This window comes from Papilio polytes, unplaced genomic scaffold (genome assembly GCF_000836215.1).
Source record: "Papilio polytes unplaced genomic scaffold, Ppol_1.0 DF824169.1, whole genome shotgun sequence".
Taxonomy (NCBI): domain Eukaryota; kingdom Metazoa; phylum Arthropoda; class Insecta; order Lepidoptera; family Papilionidae; genus Papilio; species Papilio polytes.
Genome location: NW_013525035.1, coordinates 2,175,854 through 2,199,765, shown reverse-complemented (window position 1 = coordinate 2,199,765; position 23,912 = coordinate 2,175,854). Strand labels below are relative to the sequence as shown.

Here is a 23,912-nt window from a genome sequence, read left to right as displayed (position 1 = left end):
GGTGACCCTTGGACCTTGGGGGCCCTTTGAAGGTTCAGTAAGGACAGTGAAAAACTGCGCCGCACTTTGGGTTGGTCTTTTTGGCATTGTATTCATTAGGTGGATTTTAGATATCGCATTATGTAAAGAACATTTTTATTTTATTTTACTTTGCTTTTTAAAGATATTGTCGAGATGTTTTAGATTTAAATACAAGACCACATAGATATACGAGTATATAACATATATCATAAAGTGTAGGCAGAGATTGCTTTTGGCTTGAGTTTAGTACTTTTCTTGAATTATAAAAATGTTCGTCGATGACATGCATTTCTATAATATGAAATTATTTGAATAGGTAAGTATTTCCAATGTGTTTTCAGATTCAATATGAGTTGCTACAAAAGTAGAGGAAGACCGAATTATGTGTGGATTGTGTGGAAGAGGATATGCTTAAGAAGGGAGTGAATTCATATATAATGGCTGATATATATCTCGTATTGGCAGTATATATTATTCCGACCCTCTGTAGGGACAAGAGCAGGTTGATATGACTTAAAAAATTCTAATAACATAACTTAGGAGCGTTTTTGTTGAGCGTCGGTGGCTTAAGGGTTAATTTGACTTGTTAAAGGTCTTGGGATTGAATCTCTTGTATCAATGCGATTTTCGATTTTTCTTATGTACATAATTTACCCGACGTTCTTACTGTAAGGGAAAACATCGTGATGCAACCTGCACATATCGGCGAAGAAATTCAAAGATATGTGTGCAATCAAACCGCATTGCTGCGTGATTGACTATAGCTTAGTCACCTTACTTAGGGTAGGCTCCGAGCTCCTCTGTGGAGACGTATAGGAAGCTGGTGACGATAATCCTGTTCAAATTTAAGACGTTATAACCTTTACATAATAATTGTGTTAATTTAAGATAGTTTAGATTTCATTGTGGTTATATCCCGTCTGACCCCACGTGATCCCCGCATATTGTATCTCAAATCCATACAAACACGTGTCACGGGGCGAAATTATGTTAAATGTTAGTTTTACATCGCGCGTTCACTTCACGTGCTCGGTGTTAATATTTATTTATACCGTGACGATGTACGCGTGCCGGCCGACACGAACGCACGTGTACCGCCTTATTGGTTAAACAATAATTTAGAGTTCAAAACGTTTGTTTTATTTCTAGGACCAACGAGCTATTGACACTTTCATGAAAAGAAAAATCGCTAGTCGAAAAGGGGTCTAACAACTCATACTTTCATAGTTTCTAAAGTAACTTATGCATTTTTCATATTAAATCTACATTAACTTATTGTCGACTTATTAAAATTAAACAATTGTTTATTGTTTACTAAGGTTGAAAATAACTATAGCAATCTATACTCATATTATAAAGAGGAAAGATTTGTATTTTTGTATGTATTGACATAACTCAAAAACTACTTGGCCGATTTTTAAACATCTTTCACCATTAGAAAGGAAATTTATCTATGAGTAATATAAGCTATGTTTTTTTTTAATTAGACATGGACGAAGTCGCGAGTAACAGCTAGTCTACAATAAAAGAAAACTCCCTGGAGCGTTTACTAAAAGGTAATCTTTACTTAAGTAACTAAACCTTATCATAATTTAGTTAGAATGTTACAAACAATATTTGTAAACTAGCTTTCGTCCGCGATTCTGTCCGTATGATATTAAAAAAAAGACAAGTGAGTAGCCTATGTGTTCTTCCAGACTATCCTCTACGTCAATGCCAAATTTAACTGAAATCCGTTAAGCCGTTTAGGCTACAAACTAACAAACATCCATCCATCCTAGAATTAAGATTACCTAATATGTGTAGTTACTCTCAGAGTGTTACAGTTTTACAAATTTACCAGTTTTCTATATTTTATACCAAATGTTATATAATTCGTAATATTAATACAATAATGTAAATGAATAGATAATTTTGTCATAAATAATTCACACAGCTGAATAAATAAACACATATGAGGCACAAAATACCAACTGCGAAAAGCAATCAAACATAACATTGCGTAACATTTGTCAACAACAAAGTTTGCAGTGCCTTAAATGTTGATATTCTAATAAGAAATTATTCAAATTATTAATTTAATTAAAAAAAATATTCTTATCCTAAAGGCGCAATTTCATTAGTCGATAAACTAACGACTAAACTAAATGATTAGCCGAAGGAAGGGTAGAATATGCGGTAAGAAACAGCAAGGAGAGCCCAATGCGTGCGGGCCCTAAGGACTAATCAAAACGATTCTTGCTTGCGAGTGCAGGATGCAAGAACAGGAAATCTCATCCATGAATATTCACCCTAAGAAAATGAATTTGTACTAATGTGTGTTTATACTCAGTTTATTCCTAAAGTAAAGAAGTAAGTACATAAGATATTATAACCTAACTTTTATCATCAACAATGGAACGATCTTTACGTAAGAGTTTAGTAGAAATTTCAATCAGTACCAACTTTACTTAGAGTTTTCACACACGACACTTAGGGCCTATCCAAATTGTAAATTATCTTACTACAATCCAACGTGTCAAATATCGGATTTTGTTCCGATATCTGGCAGCGACGTCATTTTAAATCTGAGCCTCTATCAGCCAGTGGTGGGACAGGCCTTTGTAAGTACATATTAAATCATAAATAGAGAGTTTTAATTCGTCGTGAAATCACCATTTCACTATTTATTTACGTAAATAAAACATTTTTAGCATACTCGAGGAATACTAAACGCTACCAGACTATGCTTAAAACATTCTTGGAGTTTAGGAACTCGAGACGATTAATTCCAGCTTTGATGATTGGAATGGAAGACGGACAAAAAACTGTTACGTAAGACGAAACGAAGGTGACCGCCGGTCGCCATGCTCGACTCTTATGTTCTTTGCCTTCTTATTGGCATTGTTAGACAATACAAATAGATCGCGCTTTTATAGTTTACATATATAATACTAATATTATAAAGAGGAAATGTATTTTTGTATGTATTTGATTTACGAAAAAACTACTCGGCCGATTTTAAAAATTCTTTTACCATCAGAAAGGTAATTTATCTGGGAGTAACATAGGTTATATTTTATTATTACTAATGTTTAGGAACTATAAATAAACAGCGTGTTTCTGGACCCCAGCGAACGTAAGTTTTGAACTTTCAAATTTCACGAAGACGAAGTCGCGGGTAACAGCTAGACGTATTTAACATACTTCTTTAGGACTAGTTATTTACTTCAGGTTCGCTTTAATCTAAGTTATTCACGAACTTGAAGCCTGCTGTGAATGAAGATATTAATATTGTTTAATAGATCCTAAATTTTTTAGCCTTTATTTGTAGATGTTAGATCAAAATATACTCGATATAGTTTAACAAAATCATACTTATAATGTAAAAGTTTAGATGGATCTTTGTTAGAGTTTGTAGCCTAAACAGCTGAACGGATTTTGATGAAATTTGGTGAAAAATGTGATGTGAAAAAATGAAAAATGAAAAAATGTAGAGGATAGTCTAGAAGAACACATAGGCTACACACTTTTGTTTTTTTTTTATTCCACGCTTACAGAGTCGCAGATGAAAGCTAGTTATAAATAGAACGTCTGATTGTATAGTGTCTGACTGTCACGAAGAAGTCTGGAGTATAATGTTTCTAGAACATTATACTCCAGACTTCTTCGGTTCAATTATTTTAAATGCAAAATCTAAATCATAAATTCATTCCATTACGAACAATCAGCGACCCTTTCATATACAATCTAATAGGGAGCCTTTATAACCAATTGGAATGAGGTCATCCAGAAAAAAAAATTCGCAGCCGTCTAAAAAACCGTCGCACGATAAACGAGACGAAAATAATAAACACAGACATACAGACGAGACGACCTTGCGCAACTACACATAACCTACCTCTATTCGGTCCAATTTTTTTGTGTTCCTAAACCGGACCGCCAAAAGACTTCCAGACTATTATTGTGTTCTGGGAATCGAACCCGGGGCAGACGGCGTTAGGGTAGGTCACAGTGACTTTCGGGTCACCTTGGGGGCCATTGACCCGTTAGCCTTCGGTTCTGCATCTTTAGACGACGCCATCTTGCCATCGCCATTATAAATGGTGCACCGTTAGTTTTTTTCCTACTGAATTCAAAAGGTGGTCGTTTTGAATTTCGTATGACGCCTTTCTTTTCGTACCCAATAAGTTAGGGTTAACCCGTGCGACTGCGACCCGAATCTTTTAAGATGCATTTTTTATTTTTTATAATTAAAAAAACAAGTTTTCATATAGTATGCCACTTATATTTTAAACTTGTTCTATGTCTCTTGCACGCGAATAAAAACGAGTGCAGGAGTATGCAACGCTCTATATGTCCCGCCGATAGTATACTTAAAATTGTGTTTCTACATAGTCCCATTTGAAATGAGAAATCATCAAGTTTGGATGGCATTTTTATCCAATTAATAAAATATACATAATATAAAATTATGTTCTATTTTTTTAAGCGACGTGCGATGGGGACATAACCAAAAAATTTTTAAGAAAGAATGTGGATGGCTACAAAGGAAGGCCGAGAAAAGTATGGATGAATTGTGTGAAAGAGTATATGCTTAAGAAAGGAATGGATTCAGATATGACGGCTGATAGAGATGTATGGAAGGGCAGCACATATTGTACCGACTCTCCATAAAGGATAAGGGCAAGTTGATGATGATGTATTTATTTATAAACATGAATAGTTTCTCTAACATGAACAACACTTTAAAATTGTCCTATCTATCCGAGGTTGCAACGAGGATGTTTGTATAGAATTCCAACATTCTCGTGGAAAATATCCTCAAAATATGGAATGTTTGCTACAATAATAAGAGAAATCCAGTGAACCGATTTCCTGTTTTTGTGTTAAAACAATTGATTCGGAGAAAAAAATCGACAGAAGATAGACGATTTACGCACATGGACCTAATTAGTATATTCTTGGTTTGAAGGAGGAAAACATTTTAAAGCACAAACAGAGTTTAATTATAACGTATATTTTTGATGCGACCTGTATATATTTGTGAAGAAAATAAAATTATTTGTGAAGTCAACCAACTAAAGGCCAGTGAGAGTTTAGTCACCCTTAACTTAGGGCTAGTTCCGAGCCCTCCATTAAAACGGATAGTGACCTGATGATAATATCTATACTAAGGAAATCATTAAATAACTCTGAGTGCAGCAAATATGAAGAGATGATCACATCAATTTTCATTAGTAAAATATCCGACAAGGAAAATTCCACATTCCAAACAATACTGCACAGGAAATAATATCGCCTCGAATATTATCCAATTTAAAATAAATGGAGAATATTTCGCTGCTATATGAATAGTTATAAATAAATTTGTATTTCTGATTTCCCGCCTTGAGATATTAAGAAGTACGTTAAGTACCTTAGTACGAATTTAATTAATTATAAATATGTTTATAGAATTTATATGCAATTTAGGATTTACATCATTATTGTTCAGCTAAATACTCTTATACCTAACTTATTTTCCTTAATATTAGTATTGCAAAGGAATCGGTCGTTACTATTAAATCTCACATTTAACGGATTTAGGTGGCCTCTTACACACTAAACTATCCCACCTGATGTTAACTAGTGATGTGGCCGATGATGGTACGTGTTAGCAAGTCCCTATTCACCGTCCTCAAGTCTGTACTTACTAGACCGTTATAAAACTGTGATAACATGAACTAAATGCAATGATATTAATGGCGGTATGACGTAACAATCAACGTGATTCATTTTACCTTGCATTCGACATTGTTGTGCTCCCTTCCCGGAATTACGTCTAGACTTGTTCGCGATTGTCCCCTTAGACCGATGACATAGCGATAAGCGAAGCGGGAGATACGCTTATTTAATAAGAAAATGCAAAAAAAAACTTTTGTCAGAAGCTTTAAAGAGATTTCCTTATTATGTTACGTAGAAAAACTTGTAACTTTTCATTTTCCTTAAGTTTTTCCTTGAAAAAAAAACATGTTTTTTTCTTTTTTAAAGATATTTTTTTAAGAATCATATGAATAACAACAAACATTTGTATGACAGTAGCAACTGACAAATATAAAGCTTTTGCACACGACTCCATACGCGGGGAATTGTATAAAAACAAAAGCAAGTAGCATATGTGTTCTTCCAGACTATCCACTACATCTATGCCAAATTCTATAGATATCCGTCTAGCCATTTAGGCTACAAACTCTAACATTCATCCATCTAAACTTTCGAAATGATCTTAGTAAAAAGCAAGACATCAATGGAGTTTTGTAATACTGGAATTCTTACAAATGCTGGGAATCACTAGCAAATTTATTTTTCTATACTATTATAATAAAGCGTAAACACACACTTTTTTGTTGCCTAAGATGTCAGCGATTACAGCATATTTTTGAATAATTCTTTTTATTACGTCACGCTTTAGGCTATATATTTTCACGCCATTAAACTTAGGGGGTAAATATTTTGGATAAAAAACTCAAATGTGGGAAAGAGACTATAAGTTGCTGCCAACATCAAGGAAGCAAGGTTACCTTGGTTTGTCATCATGTCATGTTTGCAATTGATACTTTAATACATGTAAACAATAAAATATTCATAATTTAATGCGGATGAAGTCGCACGGGAATAGCTAGTATTAAATAATCAACACTATGTGCTCATTCTTAGCACATGTTGAGCACAAGGCTAGCAGCACCAACCCCACACTAAGAATCCGTCTAGCCGTCGCGACGCTCACCTCTGCAATAGCATTTTTATTGGACTTGAATGAAACGGTTTATTTTAGATAAGATTTAAAAATAGAAAAAAGAACATAACGATTGTTCTTATAACTTAAAATTATGGACTATAAAACTTTGCTTAGCACATTTTTCTTGTTAAATAATTGAGATAACGACATCATCACTTGCCCTTGTCCTTACGGAGGGTCGGCACAGTATATTTCCATATATTTCTATACGTCATATCAATCCAATAGACATAACGATAAAGGATGTTTAATCTTTTGAGTTAATTTTAGAATAACATTGTTTAGGTTTAAATAAAAATTCTCTGTCGTCATTAAAAACCACCTTTCAATCGACGACGTAGTATTAAAAATTTGTCAAACTAGAAGTAAGTCTGTTGAGTCACGTGACACATCGGGAAGTAAATGAGTCAGAAGGTCGGGGTACGCACTTTTTTTCGGTTTTCCCATTTATTAACATAATGTGTTTGTGTGAACTTTTAACACTTCCTGGGTGTAAAGTATAAGCTCTTGAAATAAAAGCTATTTTAAATATAAACTTAACTAATGCAGTCAAAGGGAGACTATCTCTCTCTGTCTATCGATGTCATATTGTCAAAGATTAAACAAACAAAAGCATAACTAAACGGTCATAGATTAAGCATACTAGAGGGGACATTGCTCGTAACCTCTAAGTATAATTTGAGTCCATACCAGCGCACGTTCCTGGAGGAATGACTCACGTGCGTCGCGACGCCACCCCTCCCCTTTATCCCCTCCCCCAGTCTGTCTCCCCGTGACAATGATACGATGCTTATTGTCGACCATGAGTCATACGTTGTATAACTGTTGGTTCGTTCGAGTTGCAATTACTGTCGGATGTCATCCTTATAACTCTATTATGGTCGGTTTTATATAAGGCGTGTTTATAATTGATTTATCCACATCTATGTATATCTATACAATTAAGTTATGAAAACTTTCGTGAAATATTACATCTATACAGATAATAAAATTGAAGTGTCTGTAATATCAAAAGAAATATTCCAATTTTCGGGAACATGTATTTGCGTTGCTGATAACAAAAACTGCATTAAAAAATTTTGTCTGTCTGTCTGTCCGCAAGCCGCGTTTGTTCCGGGTAATCTCCAAAACTGTTGGGCCGATTCCGACGGGACTTTCACTGGAGGGTAGCTGACACATCTAATCTACGAGTATATCTGTACTAATATTATAAAGAAAAAAGATTTGTATTTTTTACTTTTATATATTTTGAAATAACTCAAAAACTACTGAACCGATTCCAAAAATTCTTTCACTATTAAAAAGTTACGTTATAAGTGAGTAACATAAGCTATATTCTTTTTCAAACTTCACGCAGACGAATTCGCGAGCAACAGCTAGTTAAAGCACAATTTAAAGCGAAGAAGGCGAAGAGCAGGCTTTCGTAATTGTTTTTAGTAACAAACAATATTTTTTAACTACTAGCTGTTCCTGTGCGGCTTTATCCCCATGAAACTGTATAAACTTTATTTCAGTTTTTATTTATCAAATTTCCAATTGCAAATGTCAAAATAACCATTACCATAATAAGCTTGTAGTGTAAATATATTTAGCCTAAAGCCTTTAACAGTGGTAGTGCCCGCTTTAACATCTTAGCACGAATGGGCCGGCACGCCCGGTGTAATACGACCACACAAAAGACAGGCGTGAAATGGAAGCAATTCCGTGTTTCGTCTGATGAGTGTGGTGCCGGAGGCCTAATTTAAGTCCCTTTCTCTTTACCACCCTTTTCTTATAAGGAGAGGTTGGGAAGAGGAAGTGGATTTGACGGTAGAGGAGATGCATAGGAAGGGGAAATATCCTCTTTATATGCGTCTCCTCCTCCGTCGTATAAGGGTAGACAACGCATCTGCAATTGCGGATGTCTATGGGCAGCGGTCGCTTCGCCATTTTGGCGATTTCATTATTATGCTGTGATTGCTGACATCCTACGCCACGAAGTAGTCTGTGTTTACGCTTTATTATATTAGTATAGTTAACAGACATTTCAACAACACACAACATACTATGTAAGGTAGTATTTAGATAGAACTTTAACATGTCTGTAGACGTGGGGTGAACAGGGTATCATTACGGGAACAATTGAACCGACACAGCCTCGGGTAAAAAAGGGGTTGAGAATACAAAAGGGTTCATAGAACCTGCAGATAATTAAAATAAGACATTAAAAATGTTTTATTGGACCTAAATGATTTATATCTTGACAAATATCTTGTGAAGAGTTTTCTAAAATAACTTTAAAAAAATGTGTTGTGCTTAGTTGATTTCGTAACCACTTTTGTTAAAAAATAATAAAAAAAATAAAAACCTTTTTATTGCCATCCACAAAAAATTTGTACAGAATTAAACAAATAAGGAACATTTATGAAAATTAGTAATAGATGGCAAAAGGGGAGGCTCAGCTTAACCGATACCGGTTGAGACCCAGTGTCGAGCTGGTTTTTAGCCACCCCCCTTCCCAAGGTGTATGAGGGAGAGTAGATAGTCGGAGGTCGCTTTACACTTGTATCCAAGAAACTTAAAAATGATCGTAACTTAACTTAACTTTGAGACATTGTGTCAATAAACTTATATAGAGTAAATGAGTAAGGGATGATTAATTTGATTAACTTGTCACCGACAGCGCGGCAGCCAAAAATACAAAACAAAACTTTTCTTGAACATTTCTTTGTCTATCTTACTTCTTACTAATGTTATAAATGCGAAAGTTTAGATGGATGGATGGATGGATGTTTGTTAGCGTTTGTAGCCTAAACAGCTGAACGGATCTCCATGAAATTTGGCACAGGTTTAGAACATAGTTTGGAAGAACACATAGGCTACTTTTTATCCCGAGAATAGTTACGGTTCCCGTGGGAATTCTTAATTTATTTTTTTAATGTTTACTCGATCATTCTGCAACGGTTCAACGTATCTTATTGAAATTTGGCACAGATATAAAACAAAGTCTGGAATACACATGGGGTAAGCTTCCTCCCCGAGAAATGTCCGGTTCCCGAGGGATACGTAGCTCTTTGTAAATTATATAGTTCGTATGTTTTCTAATACCACGCGGACGAAGTCGCGGGCAACAGCTCGTATGTTTTATTTGTTTGTATGTTTGTTGCTACGTGGGTGATCGTATGACATGAATTTAACTCGTGTAATTATTATGTAAGAGTTGCAGTAACGCCACGCGTGTGGGTTTAAGATAATGCTGAGTCTGCAGCGCAGATTGCGTTCTCTTGTAGCATACGTATGCAATTATGTCATATTTAATTTACATTGATATATCTAGATACAAGATATGATATATTCAATTGTTTGGATATCGGTCATGATTTTATGAGAATTACGAAACATTATTAAAACGTAGCAAAAAAGTTTTGTGTAAAATTCGAAGAATTGAGTAAATGTTATTTAGTATTTACTTTATATATATAGTAGATATTTAAAGACGGGTCTTATCATGAGCTAATAACTCAAACAATAGTCTTAACTACTAGTGAGGTGATATCTTAACTTTTACATAATACACTCCTACTTCCATCCAGTGACCCAAATTTGGTAACGTTACGTAACCTAGCGCCCTAGTTAGTAGAAAATACTACACGCCATCTGTTGGTCGATACGAGATAATGCTGTCAGGAATACGTAGATCTCACTTTAAACTGATTTTATAGTTTTATTGGCGTTTTGTTTTAATCTATGACAAGGACTCCTATACTGATCTCTATAAATGAATTGATCTTTGACCCATAACTTGGAGTGATTGATTTTGCTTCGTAAAACGCGTGTCAATTTTTTTACAGTTTAGCTATCTTTAATAATGGTTCAAATCCTCATTACTGCCACCAAACGTGATCGTCAAAAATAAATTAGGGAAATTCTAGTAGACACAAGAGACCACAGCATAAAGATAACTATTTTAAGAGATCAGTGCCACCCTACATTAAAAGTATCATATTATTCTTTGGTATTTACGACAAAGAGTAAAGCCCAAAGAAGTATTTAGTATCTGAGAGACAAACTTAATAAATGTTTTAAATACATGTACAAGGACAATGTTTTTATTAGGTTAATTTTATACTCCAATTGTTAGTAACCCCTGGTATCATTTGACCTAAGTCGAGTGACCCATTTTTAAATTAAGTATTTATTGATGTCACATTTAAATTACAAATTAAAGCTACTGCCAGCGTACGTGCATATGTTAATCGTATTTTATTTTTAAAAACAAAATCTTAAACATTGAAAATTTGATTCGTCTCACTTTTTAGTCCCACCATCACCAATAAGGTGAAAGATGAAACCGTTATGAAATGAAATAAGTTCCAACCGTCCCCTCGTCGCTTAAGGTGGGACGGATGAAACTTTTTATCCTCATCTGTCTACATATGCACAGAGCGGGGTGACGGTTGGGAATAATCCAAATATTACCCAACAAATTAATCATTTTTTAAATTCTGCTTTTTGAAACCGCACCTGTACTTAATCACTTAAATAGGTAATATCAATTAACAATACTACTTAAACCTCCATAAGTTGATTGTTAAAATTAAATCATCACATAATTTCTAAAATATGAGAGACAAGTAAACATAAAAATAGTACTAGCGTTTTCTATCCAGTGGACGCTACGAGCCACCTGGGCGATATTTGTACCACGGTTTTTCTATCCGGCGCCCTGAGTCGTCTTTTACTAACTTTTATTTTGTATTGCCGCAAAACAATCGACAGCAAATAAACACGAATAAAATCACTAGAAAAATACTAAAAATTTTATTATTTCCTCTTAAAATTGTTATTTTTCTAGATTTGGTTCAAACCAAAATTTTCTGATATACGAAAATAAGATCATCTCGTCTCCCCCACCTTATTTTGATCTGTTATGAAAAGTGATACATTTTATACATGTAGGTATTTTTCATAAATAAATTTTAAACAATTATTTTAAAAGTAATTTTGTTTAAATTCGTCGTAGATAGGCGGCAACTGGCCCAGTTCCGTCGTATCTAAGTCGTATTGCGCCACCGGCCGACAGTCCCTTGCATAACCGCTTGAACTATTTCGATATACTATTGTTCGGTCCGTTTGGGTAATAGTGTACACATATAGTGTTTGCGATACGGTTCGTTGGACATGCTCTTGAGTTGGTGTAATTATTGGCTGTTAGGTATGTATATTGGTTCAAATGTTGGACAAACTTTGGCCATTGATGTAGAAGGTTACCACACAGACACATTTCAAGACATTTCAATTATTAAGTGTCTACGTTAACCTAACTTAAGTCAGTGCGATTGTCAAATTATACAGTTTAACAAAAGCCTGTTAACCTCCCCGTCTATGGAGGCGCCATAGTACTGTCGCTCAGAGCCCACAGTGCTAAAACTGGTACTACTCATTGCTACATTCCAAATGCCCTTACTGTTCGACTGCCCTGAGAGCATTTAGACATATTGTTTTTATAAGACAGACGATAATCTTAATACAATTGTTAGTTCAATAGAGTTCTACGCTTAGATATGTCTTATTTAACACAATACACAGTGTAATTCAACATTAACAGGCAACAGTATGCAATCAATTTTCCTCCCAGCGTTACCTTGTTACATCACGTTCAATCGCACCTTGAGAGAAGGTATGAACACTTCCGATATGCGGGCATGCACGGCCTTATGCTGTTCCGGTAATATGTCCTTTAATGTTTAGATTCAATGTATAACAACCATAATTTATCTTCCTGGTGTTTGTTGCTATGTTTATCTATTAAAGGCAAGTAAAAGAACACATTCATAAAAAACTATGGTTCTAAATTGAGCAAGTGATGTTTATTATTCACTAGCTTTTACCAGCGACTCAACCCGCATGAAATTTAAGAAAACAATAGTGAGTAACCTATGTGTTCTTTCGAACTATCCTCTACATATACCAAATTCTATTGAAATCCGTTCAGTCGTTTAGGCTAAAAATGCTTACAAACATCCATCTAAACTTTGGTATTTATAATATTAGTATGCAAAGATGTCAACCAAGGATATTTAGATATTTTCTGTTTATTTTTTTTATCTTTTAGTACAACTAAATAATAACAAAGATAATTTTTACTATAATTGTAAACATCATGAGTCTAATATTTAAACTGAATTAACATGTTTATGAAATAAAATTTCCTGTTTTTGTGACCAAATAGTTTTAGTAACTCGCATGAATGCAGTCACGTAGACAAGTTGTAGATGATTTTTTTTACAGTAGGCTTTGTCGCGAATCGACGATAACGCCCCATAAATCTTAAACAAACAAAACTTAGTTAACTGATAGTTTTCTTAAACAGATGTCGGCCAACTTAAACACCATCCCAGCCTCGTCAGTCAGGGTAAGCCAGGATAGTGTTTAAGTGAACGACATTACATCCATAACCCTTAAAATAATTGAGTCTAAAACGCTCGTTCCAAACATACTCCAATACAACATGCTAATCATCTTTACTTACCCTACACTCACTGCAATTGGGTGAATTAACTTTTTTAACTAGCCATCCAAACTTGTTACTTGGAATACGTCCGGAGCGTAACCTCATCGCAATCCTTGTGTATGACGTTGATATTTGGACTCATATGTATTTTTATCTAAAAATACAAAAATGTACATATGCAGGCGAATTATGAACTTCCTTTTGGAAGTCGATAAATAAGCTGTTTTTCTTTTAAAACACAACGAAAACTAACTACATGCATTCAAAATGATTCTTTACTTATTATCACCTTTTTTTTAAAATAAGAATTTGGTAGCTAACGAGCTCCGAGGACAATACTATTTGATCTACAGATGCTTACCGTCCATAAAACGCACGCTTTTTAAAAGGTTTTGATATGATTTGCTGAAAATACCAAACCTATATCATATTAATATTATTAATGCGAAAGTTTAGATGGATGGAATGATGGATGGATGGATGTTTGTTAGAGTTTGCAGACTAAACGGCTGAACGGATTTCGATGAAATTTGGTATAAATGTGGAGGACAGTCTGAAAGAACACATAGGCTACTCACTTTTGTTTTTTTTTAATTCCACGCGGACGGAATCGCGGGTGAAAGCTAGTTTAAATATAAAACAAAACAGTTTTATGTTACCTAACATACGCAGTACTATAGTACAGACGAGCATTACTTAGATAAGACCTACACAAATATATCGTCATTGTTTATTTATAGAACTACTATCATCTCGGCCGTATTATCATGTATCTATTTTTAATACGACTGTACTGCACTGAGTATATTATGAAAATGATTACTTATTGCTTTGGGCCTGTGAATTTCTGTCCGTTAAGAAAAGTATATAGTTAACACCAAATTTAAATTTTGAATGAAAACAGATGAACAATGAATGCAAAACTAGTCAATGTCTGTATCGGAAAATACGTAATTGTAAGCAGTATAATAATTACTTTATAATAATATCTCACGAAAGCTTAAACAATTCAATTGGCTTTGCATTAGCCTTTCTAAAGCCCTTTTTTGCAAGATATACTGTTGACAAGAAGTGAAAGGTCATCTTCTTACCCTTTTTCTTACGGAATATTAAGGAAAGATACAATAAAAATTAATTTAAAACATCTTTAGCAACAAATTATTATGAAACAATGTTGCTTAACATCATTGTGTTATTTACCAGCCTATTTCCGCTTACCAATAAACAAAAGATTACGAGAACTGAATCACAATCATTATAAGTTAGTTTCCATTGACTAATAATTTGTATACAAATGTATTGACATCTCATTCATTCTCTTTAAGAAAAAAAGGGACAACTACGTGTTAGATCAGTACAGTTGTAGGGTAACATACTATTAACATTTATGTAAGACAATTATATGTCCCTGTCGCCATTAAAAATAGAACTACCAAGGCAACGTCCTTACTTCATACGAGGAAACTTTAGTTATCATAATATCGTACTAAGAGCGGTATCATCTTTGACTAAGCTAGTGCAACTGTTGTGCGATTGTCGATTGTTTTGCAGTTAATTCAACTGTTTAGTTCCACATTTAAAAAACGAGTAGTATACACACCTCCATATAAACACAGAGCAATCAAAGTAAGACTAAACAGTTGTGGGACAGTTTAGTTCCAGGTGCACGGTCAAATATTATTAATGCGTAAGTTAGACGTATCTTAAAAACGACTTAACGAATCTTGATGAAGACACCTTTAAAACATAATCTGGAAGAAGATCTAATTCCGCGTGAACGGTTACGAACAAAAACTACTAAATCCATTAAAACAAACATTTTAAATTGTACCTTAAATCGCTCTCAGTAATCTACGTCGATTATCAAAATAAGGGGGCGTCCATAAATTACGTGAGGTGTTTAAGGGGGGGGAGGGGGTCGAGTCAAATCTCATCTAATCTTACATTGCAGAGAGGGGGGTCTCGTCAAATATCACCCATTTTTTTCTGATTAAAACAAAAAAAAATATACTATTATGGTCCATTTAATCCAGATTGTACATTTTGAAAAATCTCACGTGAGATTGGGGGATGGGGAGGGGTTCAATAAAATCTCACGACATCTCACCAGGGGGGGCAGAAAATAAAAAAAAACACCTCGCGTAATTTATAGACGCCCCCTAAACGCCTAACTTTTTTAACTAAAAGTTATAAGAAATTACATTATCGAAATAGTTACGTAAACATTTATAACTTTTAAGTATCAACTATTCTTGAATAAAGTTAGGGAGGTATTGAAACGATTACAATTTTCTTTTCATAAGAAATAAAGGCCAAATGATGTAAGATTGTGAAAATAGTATATTATATTAATAACTTATATTACTTGAAGTTAAACAAAGTGTTTGCTGAATGTTAAAGAATGACATAACAAAAGTGGAAACAAAATAAAGTTAGTTTGTTCAGCTTACGTAAGAGTCATGGCCAAGGTTGCTGTTAATGTCTTGGAGTGTGACTGTACGGAATGCCGTCATGTTTTTATGTGGCTACAAATATACTTATCGTATTGAAAAACAACTTCAAATAATTTAGTACTTATTTTTAATATGTAAACATTGTCAGAATTAAAAAAAAAACTCAACGACATATTTTACTTTATCTCTAGAAATTTTAGGAACAGCTGGCCTAAAAGGCTTCTATCTCATAGAGCGTTTGCAAGCAAAGTTTTTTGAACATGAAAACACGCATTTCTTTAATGGAATACTTTTATAAAACGCATTTAACCAGTAAACACCCCTATTCGTTTAAAAAAATGGGCGTATCTGATTTGCAGTAAATACAAATTTAAAAGCCTGTCCCACAATTTGTATTGTAAATTGTCAGATAACAATTCAACGAATAAAATATGGGAAAGAAGTATTGGATTCTGGTACTCTATCTGACAGTGACGTCACTTTCAATCTAACTCCATCAGTCAGTGGTGGAACAGGGCCTAAAAACGTAAGCACCAGTAAATATAATGTATCTAGTATTACCGTTCAGCAAAATTCCTAGAACTGTTTATTTATATATCTCTTACATTGTCTATGTCATTAGGTCAACTTTTACTTATCACAATAATGATAATTTTATTTTCATACATAACTGTCTTTGCAACATTTACCGTCACCAACTAAGGTCAGCCATATTGCTACATAGCCCTTCTCTTTTCAACGACAGAAAAATAACCTATTTAAAACATTATTAATATTATTACAATCAAAGATTTGTAATCTATAATAAATGTTATAGATTTAAAAAATATTACTATAAAGGTATTCAAAAGTGATATAATGTTTGTAATAGAATATGGTCCTTCTAGCCGGATACAGGAATAGTTTACCATATAGGTAAAGTAATGGAAGCTGGCATTTCGCAGGGTAGATCCCATTGCCCAACGTAAATCGAAAGGAGCCAGACGTTACTCCAAAACGCCTTGACACGGCCGCTCCTTTCCTAAGTCGACATTTGACGTTTCGCAAGCCACCGACAGCGCCACGCTGTTCGCTTGCTGTATCCTTGAGGTTTGCGTAAGCAGTTACTTCACCGGTTACGGGTTGTTACACCTCGGTGATAGATGGCGTGGTGTTGGATAAACGTTTATGAGGACATCTTATGTTAACGTCTCCTATCAATGATAGAAGCGTTGCTGGAGTTTCTTCCGCCACTTCTTCTCCCAGCGCTAACGCTTTCCGAAGTGGTAGTAATGTTAGATGTATTAATAATTATAATAATGATCAGATAGCAGCAACCGATCAAGTCGAGGTTCGGCCCTCTCGGGCGCCCTTGAATCGGAATGCTAAACGCGTATTGAGTGACAGCCCAAGCCGAGGTCCCCCCTCGGGGGCCCTTGTGCCTAGTCACTCCATGGAGCGTCCACCGAAGCGATCTAAGAGCTCGGTGGCCTCCCAATCCGGTAATAATAACGAAGTAACGGCTCGTGCCGAGGCTCCTGAGGGAGCCCTCGAGCTCAGTTACTCATAAACGAGGTTTAGGCTAAGCGCCATCTGCGCTCGGCCACCTCAAGCCCGGTGAATCTGTAAATGCCTCCTCAAGGCAAACAGTGGCCATTCAGTCACAAAAAAAAAAAAAAAATATATGTTAACGGTTAATCACATGTTTACACATACGAAGACCACGTCACAGTTTTGAACGGGTACCTGCCTACTGAGTAGACTCATTGAAATTTTTATCTAGAATATCCTAGAATTTTAAATCAGATTAGTATTTATCAATGATTAGAAGGATTTGAATTAAACTTGAAGCAAAATTCTTCTGCAAGTCAATCCAAGCTATTTCCTGATCATACCAGAACCAATGAAACTCCCTATTCTTTGTCCTCTATAAAAGATTACGTGACTCAGGTAACTGGTTAAAATCATTCAAAACTAAATAATACCACAGATATTATTACATTAATATCAGCAAATACAATAACAGTATCAAAATTAATTCTGATTAGGTCAGTATTGCGGCCGATTTCATAACTGGCATTACTGGCACAAGTTACAGCTTGCAGTAACCAGTACTTAACGTCAAGGTTGTCACACGCAACGTGGTAGGCAGAGTTGATTGACTCGTGCGCCACGTAGAGAGGAACGACCTCAAGTTAATGAACTGATTTTTATTTCGTAGTCGCTGTCCTCTTGATATATTACACAAGTTCAATATGTGGGTCAGAGATTTAACTATGACAGTTTATTTCTTAATTTATTGTTATCAGTCAAGAACGTTCAAATTCCAGATTCCCCTGTAATTGGCACTCATCGATAGCAGTCATCCAAAGTCGCTTGTTTATTCTTACATAAAACTATCCGACCTTCAAGCAATTTCACAAATAATGTACTATTTCTGAGGAGAAACAAATGCAACACCTATAGTGTTTAATATTGAAATGTTTGCGAAAACTTTTCCCGACTAAATTACCAAATATTGTACAAATATGCAAAATTAAAACATAACACAAACGATATTTCAAATTTAGAAATTGGCGAAACCATTTTCGATATCAATGGACAATTAATTAGTAACGGATTAAGCGTAACAATGAGATATTGCGATTTGGAACAAAAAGCAGTCGTAAGATTACAGACAGTACCGTGGAGTGTTGCTTGGTAAAGCCTCGCTTGCAAACATTGAGTTTGGCAAACATTGTTTGGCAAACACCGCCGAGGGTCGGAGTTGCGATTTGACTTGCGAAATATATGCATTTGTTGCAAAAAGTTTCATTTGTCTACGTGTGTTGCTTCGCCTTTTATTACAATTTCATTACATAAGGTGTACAATTTAATAGTTTCGTTAGATGTTGGTCAGTACTTAGACAATTTTGGGATAAACGAATAAAAAAATTAACATAACATTTAAAAAATTTAATAGCATTTTGTACAGCGATGGTTACATTCATCACGTGGACAATGTTTCACTGAACAAAATTCCTTTGGACAAATAGACTTTGCCGTTTCCATAGAGTAATACATTTGGGTGTCACATTGAGGTGGACAACCAGCACTACACTGTGGGTTATTTCCGTAAAATCCAGAGTTACAAGAACTCTCAGATGCTGTGTTTATAGGTATACATATAGTAGTTGGTTTACTGACGCATGAGCAGTCTGCATTGCTTGATCTATGACAGTCTTTGGAAATGTACAGCCCTTTAGGGATATCATCACTGCAAGATACAGGCCCGTGAAGATAAATAGGTCCGTCGTAATTTTGAATTTGTATAGATGTTAATGGTTCCATCCAGGATTTCCTTATGATTGCCTGAAAAATAATGTGTGTGATTTTATATTTCAAATTCATTATTATCTTCCTCCTTATCCTACTCCTGTAGCGGCGCAACAGGTTTTTGTCCTCCACATAACTGTATCATACGTCAACTCAGTCATCACTCCCTTTTTGATCATGTCACCTTTCACGCAATCCATTCATCTCTTTCTAGGTCTACCCCTACCGGTGTACCACACTCATAACTAACGTTCTCCTTGTGACATGCGATTCCCTCCTCATAGTACTTAATTTAATTTTGAATTATTTAATAAAAATACTTACATGAAATACAAAGCCGAATATCAGCAACTTCATGTCGATTGAATTTCAAGTAACTGTTTAATGGCTTTTTGTCGTTATATACCGTCGAAAATTATCAAATATCAGATCGTTGCAAGTTTAATTCTGAGAAAATTTTCGATTAAATGTAATATTAACACGTCGATTTGGATATTATCGTATCATGTCAAAGTCTTACAAATATATAAAGAAAAAATGCAATATTGTGTTTTTTTTTTGTGAATTCTGTGACAATATTACACGAAGTAAGGGAAGTCATTGGCTCCTTTAATACAATGAAACAATCAAGTAAAGGAGCCAAGGATATATAATTGAACAAAATACCGAATTTAAAATTAAAATGTGAAAAAAAATGTGTGAAATGTATTTGTAAAATTGTATTAGGATTGTAATATTGTATGTTTGTATAAATAAATAATACGTAACGCATTCCCTAATTAAATAAAGCGGCTAAATATAAAAAAAGCAAATAAAAAATTGATACACCGAATATTAGTTACTTAAATAAACATTAACAAACAACGGATCAACATTCGATAAAAAAAACTCGGTCATATAAACGCTGACAGTAAAAAATATATCTTAATTGACGTTTTTGACTGATAGTCCTACAAATACAGGTAGGTATGTGTCCTTATTTTAATGTTTTTAACTAAATATGTTTAAACCATTACATCATTGTTTGTCATAACATAAAATCAAGATATGTTTTGTAAACCATCTGTATTTATTCGCCATTATTTTGTACGTCCGCCCTTCAAACTCGTTCGTCTTTCCTGTTGCTCTTGAATTTTAAACAGCTCAAGAATATGTTTGCACGGTCGTTTATGGCTAATTTCCTTGATTCAAAAAAGACATATACAAATTGGTAGACAATATAGCGGGCGAAAAAATACAAATGGATACCAGAAAGAATAGTAGAGCAAAGAAAGTGACGGGTCACTTCTTTACCAAAGGTGACCTTCCCCGTGCTCTGGTATGGGTACTAAGCCACGGAAAAGGTCATCTTTGAGATGGACTGACCAGAAGAACGACTGTAGTCGTCCCCTTGAAACACTGTACTAAAATGGCAGCAATAAGGGGGGAGTGGCGGCTGCTTGTCAAGCTGGTCACTGTTATTGAAATGTCCATGACCAGTATGAAAATACTGCAACTACAAAGAAGAACAAACATTTCTTCCTTCAGAAGAACTAGATCTGGCAAAATAATAATCACATTCAAAAACAAAATAGTACATAAAATTCCAATCAACAGTAAACATGACTTACTTCCTTATTTACGTATTTATAAACTACTAGCTTTTGCCCGCAGCTCCGTTTGCGTGGAATTAAAGAAACAAAAGTGAGTAGCACATATATTCTTCCAGGCTATCCTCTACTTCTATAGCAAATTTCATCGAAATCCGTTCAATCGTTTAGACTACAAACTCTAACAAACATCCATCCATCCATATAAACTTTCTCATTTATAAAATTAGTATGATTTTATTCAGTGTTTAGTACCAAAAATGGGATTATTGCAACTGCTTATTGTTTCGAAACAAGAGCGATAAGTACTCCATTAGAGTAACTTTCGTTTACATTTGAGCAGAACATTTGCAGCAAAAGTCGTGATAGATCAGGGAGGAGTGAACCTGCCACAATTTGAATCGTAGGTAAGGTCTGATTAGGGTGTGTGCACACTTAAATTTACACGAATCACTTTACTTTCAAATCATTCATTTACTTCTTTCCTCATTGTAAAGTATTCAGGAATTTTCCGCACAACTGTCTTTTGTTTTCAAGCAGTTAATTCCAATTGTCTTTAAAAACTAGTTAACCAGGCTTGTATTTATTTTCATCTAATTCTTCTTGAAGGCAACATAATACACAAAGAATAATTTGATTCGTTTCTTTGATTCCTTTCATAGTACCTACTCTTGAATTTTTAGTCTCTGGTACTTTTATTTGACAGAGAGATGATATTTGGTTTTCATTTTAAAAAATTCACTACTTCTTATTAAATAACAAAACAGGTAGCACATACTGATGTAAACGCAACTTAAATTCAGTATTTTAGAATTGATCGGATTAACTGTTTCATTGTGACCTATGGCAAGAGGTTAAACCGCTAAAATAGACCGCCGCCTTTCAGAAACTATTGTTGATGTTGCAACTTCAAATGAACGAGAAATCATAGCTTAAGAATATAAGAAAATACACACGATCTTGGAATGAAAGAAACTATTCTAGCAGCATTACTCTTCTAAAGTTCACAACATTGTATCGATGTGGGGTCGGACGTGGGTAAGAGTGGCACAGAAGAATAAAGAAGACTCCTATCTAGCAGTTAGACAACAAAATCCGATGACGAAGATATATAGGACTCTATTTTGTGCTCTTGTGTTAAGTAAACATTTTTTTTTAATATGTAATCAACATAACCCAAACGTATGTATAAAAATATTCCATTACAAATATAAACGTTTCATAATTAAAAAAAACATGTAATGTTAAAACCGATTGCAAAGTTATTTGCAAGTTCTTTAGCTATAATTAAAGGCGCTTGCACACTGGTTACATAATCATGCACCAGTTACCGATCTTCACCTTGGCACGGTGATGTAACACATGTCAAGGTTTGGACCGGAGACCGCTGTGCTGCAACGTTTGTTCGCTTTACTCTTCGAGTTTTGCAATTTTACTGTCATTTATGAATCTATAGATATTAACCTCGGAATATCTAATACGATGATAATTAAAGCAACTATATATTTAAAGCATGCTTTGGTATGGAATACTTAACAAACCGCTTTCTATGAACAATTAGTAACTTTGAAGAGCGCAATCCGCAATGCGACGTAGTTTAGTTATCTACTAATTTAGTTAATATAAATGATATTGCTAAATCTAAACTATTATAATAAAGGGTAAACACACACTTCTTTGTTGCCTAAGATGTCAGCAATTACAGCATATTTTTGAATATTTTTTTTTTAATAAAAAGCCCTACACTTGCGTCACGCTTTAGGCTATATATTGTCACGCCAATAAACTTAGGGGTAAATATTTGGGATAAAATCCCTAATGTGGGAAAGAGACCATAAGTTGCTGCCAACATTAAAGTAACAAGATTACCAAGTTTTGTCATGTCATGTCAGTTTGACATTTGCTATTGATCATTTGATAAATGTATACAATGAAATAAAATTTTCATTATTTCATGCCGATGAAGCCGCACGAGAACAGATAGTGTGTAACTAAATAAGAGAATCCTAAGTGTTTTAAGGTGACAAAATATAGATTTATTGTCTGTTTGACAAAAACAAATGTTTTTACCATAGGTATCGGTATTACAAGTTTAAAAAATGTATTTCAACTTGAATTGTATAAACTTATCTTAGTAACAATTGAAAATTTCAATAAAATATATAAGTAAATGTAGTAGTATATAGGGTAGTCTGAAATAACAATAATTGTAGGATGCTGGATTTAAATTACAAAAATCATTTGTTACATGATTGTTACATTAGTTGTTTTATAGTTTGCAAATATTTTCTATCTCTAATCCAATAAAAGATTATTCTTGACGTGAATATGAATATTTCGGTATATTTACACATCGGTTGGCTCTTGTGTCGCAACGTATCGCCGGATTGCGCCACGCTACATACGATTTCATGAAATGCAACACGTGTGGAAACGTGCCGATCGTTATTCTTAACATTTTACATTATTTTTATTATAATTCGCATAGTAACAGCCAGATGCGATCTAAATTTTCATGCAATAAAAAGTGTTCTAATATGGATGCATTGTTTAAAGGGAGTAAATGCAGACATTTAATACATAAAGAAGGAAAAGCAAACTGTAGAATTACAATAAGCTAGCATTGGTCGATAGTCATGTACCAAACAAGTATAACATTGTAAATAAAAGTGACACTTACCAACTCGATACCCCGTTCACCGTCTGCAGTCTAGACCGCTGTCAGTGTCAATCGATGGAAGTTCTGTCAAAAGTTACGATAACGATGCTGCCCAGCTGAAATACAAATGCAAATATTTTATTGTTAAGATAATGTGACAATTATACAGATATACTTAAAACTATGTATACATCACACACATCATTGTAGCAGATAAAATCCTTGACACTACAAAAAGCTCTCTGGATCAGCCAGGACTTGAGTTTATTTTTAAACGACGCGTGATGCTTCCGTATGCACTGATTCCCGTACACGATAAAATTCGCATCGTTATTAGTGCGAATACGAAACCGAAAAATCAACCTTGTTCTACAGCAGACTAGCCCGATGTATGACGCACACGTCTCTGCATGACCGCGCCCGGCCGAACTGGAGAGATTTTAAACCTACCCTCTTTTACGTGAGAATAAAAATGAGGTTACACGCAATAATCAAAATAAAAACCTATAGTTCACCACTAAATGACAAACTTATATAATCTATGCTGAACGAGTGGCATCCATAGTTTCAGTCAGTAAGAACGATAAACATTGATTCTTGGAATAACCAAGAGATAAGGGGAGACAACATTATCAAACAAGAA

The 23,912-nt window shown here is 34.5% G+C and overlaps 1 long non-coding RNA gene across 1 annotated transcript in view; it reads right to left on the bottom strand.

Annotated features, from left to right (window-relative positions):
- The window catches only part of LOC106111330, a 92,294-nt gene extending 68,653 nt beyond the window's left edge, over positions 1-23,641 (bottom strand). The window contains exons 1-2 of the long non-coding RNA XR_001226154.1: positions 23,470-23,641; positions 23,291-23,385 (exon numbers count right to left, since the gene is read on the bottom strand). This is a non-coding gene — a long non-coding RNA (uncharacterized LOC106111330). The remainder of the gene's footprint in view (positions 1-23,290; positions 23,386-23,469) is intronic.
- Between the last annotated feature and the right edge of the window lie 271 nt (positions 23,642-23,912).